Source organism: Stenella coeruleoalba, assembly GCF_951394435.1.
Source record: "Stenella coeruleoalba genome assembly, chromosome: 1".
In the NCBI taxonomy this organism is placed as follows: domain Eukaryota; kingdom Metazoa; phylum Chordata; class Mammalia; order Artiodactyla; family Delphinidae; genus Stenella; species Stenella coeruleoalba.
In genome coordinates this window covers 77,097,375-77,110,047 of record NC_137169.1, presented here as the reverse complement: position 1 = coordinate 77,110,047, position 12,673 = coordinate 77,097,375, and positions in this window count along the sequence as shown.

Below are 12,673 nucleotides of genomic sequence, written 5' to 3'. Positions count from 1 at the left end.
TCATCTGTTGATGGATATTTAGGCTGCTTCCATGTCTTGACCTGTAAATAGTGCTGCAATGAACATGGGGGTGCATGTACCTTTTCAAATTATAGTTTTCCCTGGATATATGCCTAGGAGTGGGATCACAGGATCATATGGCAACTCTATTTTTAGTTTTTTGAAGAACCTCCATACTGTTTTCTGTAGTGGCTGTACCAATTTACATTCCCACCAGCAGTGTAGAAGGGTTCCCTTTTCTTATGTGAAACTGTTTTACCCTTCTACTTTATGCTAAGAAAAGGATTTTCATGACAAATGAAAATTAGTGAACACTGGTAAAGTTTAAAAAAGTATTCTAAAGGCTAGTATGGATTTAGGAACTTTTTTTTTTAACATCTTTATTGGAGTAAAATTGCTTTACAATGGTGTGTTATTTTCTGCTTTATAACAAAGTGAATCAACTACGCATATACATATATCCCCATATCTCTTTCCTCTTACATCTCTCCCTCCCTCCCACCCTCCCTATCCCACCCCTCTAGGTGGTCACAAAGCAGCGAGCTGATCTCCCTCTGCTATGCAGCTGCTTCCCACTATCGGTTTTTTTAAAATAATGTGTTAGGCTGAAGAATTTATGAAAAAATATAAATAAAGTAAAAGGTAGATAAATCCAAGTCAGAAATTTCATAGAATAACTTCCAGTGCAGTCTTAGCAAGTCACTCTCTTAGGAAGTGTGAAAGACAATGTGTGCTCCGCTTCTACTTGAACTTGTTGTTTTCATTCTATGCAAATTTTCTGATGGAAGTTGGGTTGATAGTAAAAAAGCGTTCTTTGGAGTTTCTTTTATTTTTATTTTTAAGGCCTAAGCTTTTATTTTTTTGTATGTATGTCTATATGAGTATCTACTATTACAAGTGGACTTAATATTTAAAATATACATATATATACACACAAAAGTCTGAATTGACAAAATATAAATTGAGAAAGTGATTTCTTTTTGTAGCACAATCATGTAAATATAATATAGCTAAAAGGAGAGGTTTTCTTGCCAAAGAGGGAACAGGTGTTGGGGGAAGGTGGAAGAAGAAAGTAGAAACTTTCTTGTCCTGCCTTTGCCCCTTGTGACCACCTCCTGTAAATACAGCTTGCAAATTATTAAAGTAGGAGGAAACTGTAGATTTATCTATCCAGGAAAAACAATCCTCAAAGTGGATTTTAATAGCTGGATATTGAGTTCATTTAAAATATATCTCAATATCTGCTCATTCTAATTGTTACTCATTCTAATAAACCATCACCCCTGTGAAGTCTCCCCAGTGTTTCACTTGGAGGGAAGGAATCATTGCTACCTATAATGTTCCACCAGCATGTTATTCATACATCGGTTAGTGCCAGCCACTTTGTATTTTATTATATTATGAGCTTCCTAAGCCAGAGTCCTTTTCAACATTTTATCTAACAACCTAAGACAGTGCCTGGATCACAGTTATGTGTGACCAATGAGTACATCTATCTCATAGTTTGTAGAATTTGTTCATGTTTTGAATGAAAATGTTAGGTTCATCCCTACAGCATAGAGTAGGCAACCTTGATTTTAGGTTTCCAACAGTATACTATTTCTCCCCTTCAAATTCAGTTTGAATCGACTGATTTGTTATCAAATTAAATATAATGTTCTTCATTTACAGAATAAATTAGAATTAATTTTTTCTTAATGTTTAAAATTAAATGTGCTTCATTCAAATCAGTAAGATGTTTGAGAGATTAGGATCTTAGACCTGTCAAATAATTAGTGTTAGAATTATTGAAATATTTTTTTATTATTTTAATATGTTTTGAATTAGAAATTAAAGAGAAAAAGTGGATGGATATGAAGAAGTAATGAGATTAAAACAATCTTGTAATCAAAACTGCAGCTTCTTTATTCTGCTATCTATGTAAAGTAATGGAGAAAATGTGAACATAATTATACGAACAAGAGGTTTATAATAGATTCTAAAATCATGGGGTTGGAAATTACTTCCCAAGATCCCTCTGCCATGAGCACTTTGAATGAAATACGGCTTTGATTTGCTTTTGGATCACGAAAGTACAAAACAATTATATTTCTGAGTGATTGGCGGAAGGGGCATAGAAAATAGGATTGACCCATACTCCTCTCTCGGGGCTACCATCAGATAACCAGTTTTGAAAATCTTCATTGAATTAATTAATTATTATTATTTTTTTCTAGTAGCATGGAAGTTTTGGCATGAGAAGATCTGTGTGTAAGGGTAGGGATCATTGCTAGGATGTTGCTAAAGGAAATGATGTTCTGAGATGTGTTGCTTTACTTTGCTAGGAGCTTCCATTCGGTGGATGGAAATGTGCTTTACTGACTACAACATGCCATGCTTTTCCCATTTCCTGTTATTCTAAAAGAAAAACTATGGAAGAGAAATGATTCATTCTAGTTCAATAATTAAACAGAAAAGAACTTCTTTTGGATTCTTTTGAATTGATCACAAGGAGTTTTTGAAATCTCAGCAAAGGGAATACCCCATGTGTTTCTTTTCCTTCTTTTTCTGATTCTATGTCATGGAAAGGATGAAAGAAACTCCTTAAGAAGAACACTGCTGAAACTTATGACATTTTTTTAAGCAAATATGAAAGCTGAGTAGTCACAGGATTAGTTCCTTAAGAATGCATAGTTACAATTTAAAAAGCTAGAGAAGCTTTTGAGGGGAACTGACCTGAAGCACTAGAAGCATATAAAATTCTAGAAAAGGGCTAAACTGAAAATTTGAATGCTTAAGAAAGAAATACCAGATCAAATTCTGTAGGTAACATTAAGACTGGAATGGATAAAAAATAGTTAAGATTTACTGAGAAAGATACCAAATCATTTTTGTATGTCATATTCTTTAAAAATCTTCCTTTAAAAGTTATGTGTTTTACTGCTTATCATTTTCTTTATTTAAATATTTTAATGGATTTATAACATTTATTAAAATATAATATATATTTCTATCAGCTATAATGAACCATCGCATGCATATTACATACACACAGAGTCTTTGGCTTGTGTTTTCTGGCTATGAATGAGCATGATTGCTAGCATGAATAGCCAAATATGATCACAAGAAAATATGTAAGAGGGTAAAAATGTTAATGAATGCCAAAGCTGAAAACCCAAATCCCAGTGCAGGCATTTGGGCAGAAGGAAAAAGTATGACATACTGAATGCTTCTGGCTGGCATTTGCCCTGGTTCTTTTGTACATCCTTTCTGATTGGTCAATGCCTATGCCATTTTGATTTTTGACATTTTTAATGTCATTTATGGTAATATATACAATTATAAAGTGACAGACAACACTTCAGAAGTTTTCACAAGCTTACTTCTACATATGATAGCCTAGAAAAAGATCTACTAGCATATTTACAAGAATATTCACTGCAGCATTGTTTGTAATAGGGAAAATAATGGGAACAACCTAAACGTCCATCAATAGGGGAATTAATAAATTCTAATATACCCTCACTTTCATATACTGTGCAGCAATAAAAATGAATGAGGTAAATCTATTTGTATTCTCATGTAAAACCTATCAGATAGTCTTTATTGAAAAAAGTTTCAAAAATATATATACATATTATTTGTGTAAAAAAGAAACCAAAACCAGAGAAATTAGTACCCTATATGTATGTGTAAATTCAGAGAAAACGGTCCTGGAAGAAACACATCGAATCAATGACAATGATTACCTGTATTGATGGTACATGATACAGGGCTGGTTGTCAAAGATTTTAATCTTATTTCCAATATCTTCCTTTTTACGAGGGGAATGCATTCTGGTATTAATTAACTAAACTTTTTTTTTTTTAACTTGCTAGGGGTATTGGAAAAGACTCAAAGGGAATTGCATAACAATGTACTACATGGGTTTTCTTCTTCATGCCCAGGTAACGCCCTTCAGATATGGTGAAATCTCTAGGGGCTTGACAAGGTAACTGACCTTATGCAAAACCCTCCACTTGTTCCTGGAGCAGAGTGTGTTGGGTAAAGAATGCTGGGTACCCTCCCCAAATATAAACCTGTTTGAAAGCATTTCACTCTCGATATATAACAGCCCATCTGGGTGTGTCTATTTTTTTTTTTTTCTGCTGATGCAGTTACATGTGGCTCTTATTAGTGAATGCAAAACATGTTTTTCAGAAGACATATATGGTTTAATAAAACAAGGTATAAACTGATATATTACAGAGCTAATTTGGGAGATTGGAACAAAGGATCTGTGGAATTTGAATGTACTTATTCTGGTGAATCATAATTCTGGATGTTAGAAAGATAAATTGAACTGTAGACATGGCAGAGAGATATGTTAATAATAACCCTTGGCTGTAACAGTTCTGTGAAAACCCTGGCCTACCTGACCCATCAAAAAGGGTCAGACTTCTTGGTCACAAGCTTCTGTGCTCTCAAGGAACTGTATTTCATTCTGTAGGTGGGATACTAAATTAATTGTTGTCTCCTAATAGACAATAAGCTTTATGCGGGCAGGGACCATGCATGTTTTTACTCAACTTTGTATAGGCACAATGCCTGGTAAAGAATTGATGGATGAATCAATGAATGAAATAAAGAAATATAATAGCTAACTTTACATGTTGAGGGAGAGCAAAGACGTTTAATAAAATTTTGTTTAATTTTTCTATTATCTTAGAAAATAGAGACAAAGTCACCTTGTAAACTGCAGAGCAATTTAAATGTCATTATAGCTGTTTTAGTGAAAATAATGAAAGTAAATATCCACTCTGTGCCATTCATTAGTCTACAAATAACGGATATGGTGATGATGAATGAGCCACACCACAAATAGCTGAAATCACAAGGAATTTCACCATTGGGGCCTTACACGAATGAGACCAACTGCACCCTAAAGCTAAGGAGGCTGCATGATTATGATGATTGTATTGTGATGTCCTGGCTTTGGTTTATTACTTAGATGGCATAACCATAGTAATGACTGATGCTATGAACAATACTTTAGAGCTTACTCTGTGCTAGGCACTCTTCTGAGGTCTTACCATGTATTAATCTACTCCATTTTCCCCCTAATTAAGGAGGTAATAACTACTTGTAGAAAACTTGAAATTATAAAAGACTGAATTTCTGATTATCCTTAATAAATATTTCATTTTAAGACTTATAAAGTTATTTTGTTCTTAGAGAATTATTTTGAATTTTTAAAATATCAGTCTGAGAGGACTTGTTTTTTTAATAGGTTGCACAATATATTTATATATTTTTATAACTAATGGATTTAGCCTTGCTTTTGCCATGTTTTATGAATCTTGTTTTTTATTTGTTTGTTTGGTTTCATTTTTTCTGCACTGCTGTTTCCTTAGTTTTCTATGTTTCACTGAATAGGCTATATTTTGATTTTTTTTAACTTATATACTTATTTGGAAGATAGACATTCTATTTTTAATTCTACTAATGGTTGCCTTTTACTTTATGACATACATAATTCAATCTGGATTTTTTTAATTCTCAAAGATAAACACAAAGGGATAACATTTGTTGTCCTTGGTGCCTAACAGAGAATTTAGCAGCTTGGCCAATGTCACACCACATTCTAACCTTCATTAATTGTCTGGGGTTGTCGATTCAACACATTATTGTACAATTTTTATCTTTATCCCATAAAACTTTTCCATTAGTGGTTTTTGGATTTACCACTGAAACTCATAACCAGTGCTACAAATGCAATCCATAGCCAGATCAGTAAACATATTTTATCATTTAGTCATAATATTGTTTAGTTAAATAACAAAAATTATTTATATACATTTAATACTGTTATGTATCAGATACAGTGCTATATGAACTATGTAATTGTATTGTATATTCACTATTGCTGAGGAGGTATCTATTTTTATCTCCATTTTCTTAAAGAAGGATCTGAAATTCAAATAGATTAGGCAATTTATCCAGGGTCAGTAAATTAATCTCGTGGTGTCCAAGCTGAGATTTGAATGCAATACTCAGTGGAAGGAAGGCTTAACTCTTTTTTTCGGCCACGCTGCGTGGCATGCAGGATCTTAGTTTCCCGACCAGGGTTGAACCTGTGCCCCCTGCAATGGAAGTGCAGAGTCTTAGGCTGAACTCTCATAAACCACACCACACCACCACTAGAGTGTTTTCTCTATCTACTTCTTCTAATGTTGCATTTCATTCTTTAAACACATAGTTATGAAGTACATAATATTTAACAGACAATCTGTTGAATAAAATGGTGAGTCCTTGCCCTCATTTGCCTCATATCTGATGTTGAAGAAATTTAATCAAAGGAAAGTGTAATTGGAAACATAGCCATTGTTTTGTAATAATTTTAATATAATCTATAAAAAAATATTGAATCACCATGTTGTACACCTGAAGCTAATATAATATTGTAAATCATGTATGCTCCAATTAAAAAGTTTAACAAGTGTTCTGATAGAGAAATTAAAAAGTGCTAGAAAATCTCTTGACAAGGGCTGTGCCTACTCTGGGCATCAGGGCAGGCACTGCAGACAGAGGGACTCTTGGGTGTCAACCTGAAAGGTGAGGAGGAGCTAGCTTGCTGAGTAAGAAACTGAAAGAAGGTGAATATGGCTGGAAAGTCAGATTATCATTTTGATAGCAAAAAATAAAAATGAGATATTTAAAGAAGAAGGTGAGAAAGAAGGCCAAAAAGGTGCCCATAGATTAGTTAATAGAACTTGTCTCTGCCCTGGGCTCTTACCTTTAGCTCATAGACTTTCCCTTCTTCTTTCATAGAGCTGTTGCTGGTTTATGTCTTTCTGTATCTGCCTATGGGTATTAACATGTGATGTTTAAAGCAGGCATATCTAGCCCTGGAGATCTTCTGTCATGTTACTGTGAAATTTAAAATGAAAGTTTAGCTTCTAAAATTATTTGCCATGTTGAAAAGGAAATTCTAAGAGGGCAGCTCTGAATCTGTTGTTGAGCTATTGGAAATGATGAGAAGCTCAGTGGAGCTCAAGTTATTAACATGCTCCTAATGGTTTTTGAGGGACAGATTCTGAAAAAGTCATTGGAATATTAATGAAAGTTTTATTATGAGATAAAAATCCTACAACTAGAACAAAAAACATGCATTAACCAAAAATAATAGTGGGATACAATTTCTATGGCTACTAAAATATTATTCTGGTTTTTGTTAAGCTGAGAAGTGAAATGGATATCTTGCAAAGAGGTAAATGGAGTTTAGCCCAGTTACACTGGTTGAGAAGAAGCATAAATCTCACTTTTTCAATTTCTGCCATCAAAAATGGTGAACTATCTGAATCTCAAATCTATGAGATGAAAATACTCTAGTAGGAGTATTTGCCCTATGATCAGTAAAGTCTAGATAGAACACAATATGCACAAGTATTCCATAAATACAATGATTTAACAGTGGTAGAAATGATAGACTCTAACATCTTTAGAGATTGAAAGCTAGCAAATGTAACAGATAGAAATCAACCTCTCTCTTTCATATATTTGCAAAATGAATATATTTTAGCTTAAAACCAAGTCCATAGGAAAAAGTAATTGAAAGCCTGACTTCAGAGAAGTGATATAAACGAGGTGATGTATGTTAACTTGTGTAGTGAAAACCATACACATGCTTATCTCACATCCCCGACCTCTGCCTAAATAACAACAACAACAGCAACAAAAACAGAAAAACAACACAACAACCTCCTACTTACCTTAAGGAGAGAAATTCTTGGGAGTGGGAGTGATGGTGGAAATGGAGGTGGAGCCATGTAAAGTATGCTAACATCTGAAGAGGGAGTTTTAAAATTTCAGAATTTGACAAAATACTGTTTGGAAAGATGGATGGGACAAGGGTTTGTGAAAGATTTACAAACACTTTCCCTCAGAATTTTGGTAAGTTCCTGGTACTTATTTTTCTTTATATGAGCTAAATTTATTTTACTGAGAGTAAACCAAACACATGATAGTCACTAAATCAGAAACAGAAGAATGATTAAAAGCATGGACCCTGGATTTAAACACCCTGAGGTCCTAGCTCTGTCATTTACAAACACCCATTTTACCCACCTGTCTCAGTTTTCTCATGTGTTAAAATAAAAACAAAACCATCTAACTCTCAGATTGTTGTCAGAGTTAACACTAAGTGAATGCAAAGATCTTAGTTCAGGGGCACGTGTAGACCCTACAGAAATGATTAGATAATGAAGAAGCCAACAATGACTGTATAATAATGATGATGATGTAGGAAGAAGCCTTAATTGAGTGAAAATATATAATCATCACTTCTTTTTATATGGTTGCTTGGTATTCTTCTTGAGTTGGAAATAATTAGAAACTAGAAGGTGTCAACCTTGAGGCAGCAGCAAGAGCTGCCACATTCTGTGAGAGAAAGCTGGGGATGTGCCCCCAACATCAAGTCACTTTCAGTCGAAGCCCTGTTAGGCAGTCAAACCCCAGAGCAAGTCATCGGATCATGGGTTGCAAATTTGGGAAGTTGCCTCTTCATGCTGGCTCTTGGAACCACGGCTGCTATTTGCCTGCTCTGAATCCTCCTTCCTCCTAGAAATAATGTATCGACTTGCCCTCCAGGACACTTTCTGTCTTGGTTTTCCTCCTATCTTGCTGACTGCAATTTCTCAGTCTCTTTTGCACAACGATGTTTTATACACCCAACTTCTAGGTAATGGAATGCCTTAGAGCTCCTTTCTTGGAATTTTTCTTTCTTTATTCTGCATGCACTCTGTAGGTGCCAGGTGCTTCTAATATATACCACACCCTGACAACTCTCATATTTACATCTCAGCCCTGACTTGTCCCCTGAACTCCAGATTCCTGTATCCAGCCATCCACTTCTCATCTCCACTTGTGTATCTAATCAGCATCTCAGATTTAACATAACAAGACAGAGTTCTGCCCCAAACATTACCCACCCATCCCCCTGCCTTCTTCAGCTCATTAAACTATTTTTCAATTACTCAGGTCCCAAAACCTGGACTCACCCTTGATTTGTATTTTTCCCTCATACCCTAAATCCAATCCACCAAAAAATTGTTAGCTCTAAGGTCAAATATATCCATTAAATAACCTCTTTCGCCACTTGTATTCCACTCTTATTTGCTTTTCCCTGGGTCAAGCCATCATCTTTTCTCTCCTGGATTATGTCACAGCCTAAGTGGTTTCTCTGCTACAACCCTTGCCCTTCCACCATCTAGTCTCAAATAGCAACTAGAACTATCTTTAAAAAATAAGTTCGATAAAATCACTTCTCTGTTCAAAACACTAAAGATTTTCAACATCATCCAGAGTAAAACTGACCTACATTGACCTGATGGCCCATTTTCTATGATTCACTTATTGCCTTTTTCTCCTTGGTTACTCTTTGCCAGCCACATTGCCTTCCTTGTTCTTCCAACACTCCGAGTATGTTCCTCCCTCAGGCCATCTGAATATATTGTAGCTCTGCCTAAGATGTCATTCCCCCAAATATCCAGAGGACTTGCCTGTTTACTTCATTCAGGCCACTTTTGCTCAAATTTCACACTGTCATAGAGCACTTCCCTGTCCAGCCCATTCTAAGTAGCACCTCTCCCATGCCTTTACCCCCTTATTTTGAGTTATTTTGCATCTCAGATTGTAACATATTCTAGATTGTTTATTATTAGGCTGGCCAAAAAGTTTGTTTGGGTGTTTCATAAGATGTTACCGAAAAACCTGAAAACATTTTGGCCAACCCAATACCTTGCCTTTTTTGGATCACTGCTGTGTTACTGATACCTAGAAAAGTGTCTGGCTCATGGTTGGAGAGAAATAAATATTTATTAAATGAGTAGATGCTTGGAATAGAATAGAAGAGGACAGTTTTATCTTACCAGTGGCAAAGGGTTTCTTCCAATTCTTAGCTGGGATCTTTGGAACCAAAGCTGAGTTGGGCAGTAAGTACTTAGGATAGTACCTGTGCCTAGTAAGTATCCATTTTAAATGGGCTACCTTATGGCTTAAAAATATCAGTACCTACCTCATGAGACATTTCTTCCTAAAGCTATGCTCTTCTCAGTCAAGGGGAGTTTTTAGGATCATTTTTGTGTAAAGAAAAGGTACCCCCATACACTTCCCCCAAAAGGCTGGTAAAGTTTTTCTGAAAAATGTAGTTATGTCATTTCTGGGACAAAAGGTAATTTGACCACACATTAAAATAAGATTTTTGGAGCCATGGAACTCTCTTCTTCCCTTCTCCCTGAGGTGTCTAGTCTCTCTTCCAATAAGATCTCTTGGTATCAGCCCAGCTAAACAAAGTAAACTGTACATATATTAATAAGAAAACAGCTGTTGAGCTGTTGCAAGAGCAATATCACCAACTAATATTAGGGCAATATATTTCAGCCTCTGAAGACAAAGAGCTTTTCAGTTCACCTTTGCATTATAACATTTGCACATTCATAGAAAGTGGGGAGGGGAAGGTATTTTAAACCAAGAACTGGAGCCCTTCAGAGGAGACTTTAAATTAGGATTCAGATCATTCACCCTAGAAGAAAAAATAATGGAGCCAAGCCCTCATTAATCTGTATTTGAAAAGCTTTTGGCATATTTGCTTGTTTGTTTTAACCAACATTATTGGCCAGACAGTGATCCATGGGACTTGTATGTATGGGACCAACTCTAACTATTATCAGCTTCCCTGGCTAAGCTCTTCTGTTCTCCCACCTTGGAAGGTCTCTGTCTTGTCTCCTCTCCCTGCCTCCATGTCTCTCTCAACCCACTCATTCTAGTCCTCCTGACTCCAAGAAGCTTCTCCTTCCATCTCTAACATACATTCATTTTGGCCTTCTGTGAAATACAAACTGTTGGCACCTTTTCCATCACTTCAGCTTAAACGCTCCTTTTATGTGTGTGTGGTGAGTGTGTGCATGTGAGTATGTATGTGAATATATAAGTACATTATCTCCTCCAGCTAATCTGTAAAGTTGTTGAGAGCAGAGAGTAGGTGTTTACCGAGCCATCTCTCAAAGAATTTCACAGTGCTATGTACTGAGTTGGTCTCCATGAAGTCTTACTGGGGAAGTATGTATAGGTACACGTGGATCTGCATGGTGTTAATGTGAGGAGTCTAAGTTTTGCAATCTGGATCAGCTGCCCACTCACTGTGTGACTATTGCCAAGTTTACTCACAGTGGAAAATAAAAATGTCTTCCTCGAGAGCGGTGGTTTGAAGGGATTGAGTGATCATACATACTAATTGGACTAATTCAGAGGCCAACAAATAGTAACTTCTTACTAAATGTTGACTTGAAAGTGAATGAGAATACAGTTGGTGATGGATTATATATGGTTATTGCAGAGCAAGATGGAGCAGCTAGTCTTTGAGGGCTGACTCTACCCATTGTGGTATAAAATAAAATAAAAAAAGCAGTCTTCTGTGAAATTAGATAGACCTGAGTTTAACTCCCCCATTTGCTGGCTATCTGACTTAAAGATACTTTTAAAGACTTTCAGACCTGTATGTTCCTTTTGGAAACATTAATACTTATCTTGCAGAGATGTTATGATGATCAAATGGGAATGTTGGGAGAGATCCCCTGAGGAGTTAATAGATGTGAGTTTGTTGATTTATTTCTGCAGCTGATCATTCCTCGAGCTACAGTGAATGGATTCCACTTGGCTCAGTCAGTACCTTGATTCCTCAGAGACTGTTAATTGACTGCCCAACCCTGCTTTTCTTGGAACACACAGCTAGACTACATTTCCTAAGCACGCTTATGCTCACTGTGGTCAAATGACTGCAATTTCTCCAATGGAATGTGAACAGAAATGCTGCATGCCTCTTTCTGGAGTGCCTATAAAGACCTTTCATTCATTCTTCAGCTGTAGTTTCCTTTCCACTGGATTCAGAAGATGACAGTGAACATGGAAACGGTGGAGCAAGGAGATGGCAGGGAGCCAACGTTTTGGATGACCAGATCAAAGCTGCTTCACCAACCTGAACACCTGCCCAGGACTCTTATATGATAAAAGGAAACTTCCTTTTCATAAGCCACTAAAAGCTTAGATCTCTTTTTTATTGCAGACTAGCCTACTCTACTATTCAAATATGCTCCTCTTATCCTACCCTCCAAATTCTCATGCCTAAAAGTTACTTTGTGAATTAAGCACTCTGTGAGTGTTAGCTTTTAATACTATTTCTACTAGCAGTGAAAGTGTTTTATTTCTAGACCTGTTGATTCTCAAGGTCAAAAATGTTATATCTTTTTCTTAGTTATTTTTAGTAATAAGGATTAAAATGCCCATATTATTATTGATGATTTATTTTTTATCTTATAAGTATTCTTTGTCATACAATTTGTTAATTTTCTATTGGGTTATTTATCTTATTCTTTGGGGATCTGGAAAACTTTTTACATATAATTATTATTATCCCTTTGTTATATTTTGTTGTTTTTGACAATAAATACTTAATGGTATATAGTCATTAAGGGGACCAATATCTTCTTTATGGATTCTTCTTTTGATTTCATGTTTTAGAAGTCATTCCTAACTCTAAGATTAGATCTACATTTTCCCTATTAAAAAAAATTGTGAAGCTACATGCACATTAGATACAATACTTGCTTTCTGGGCTCTCATGTCACCTTGTATTTCAGTGTAAGCACTGATCTCTAGC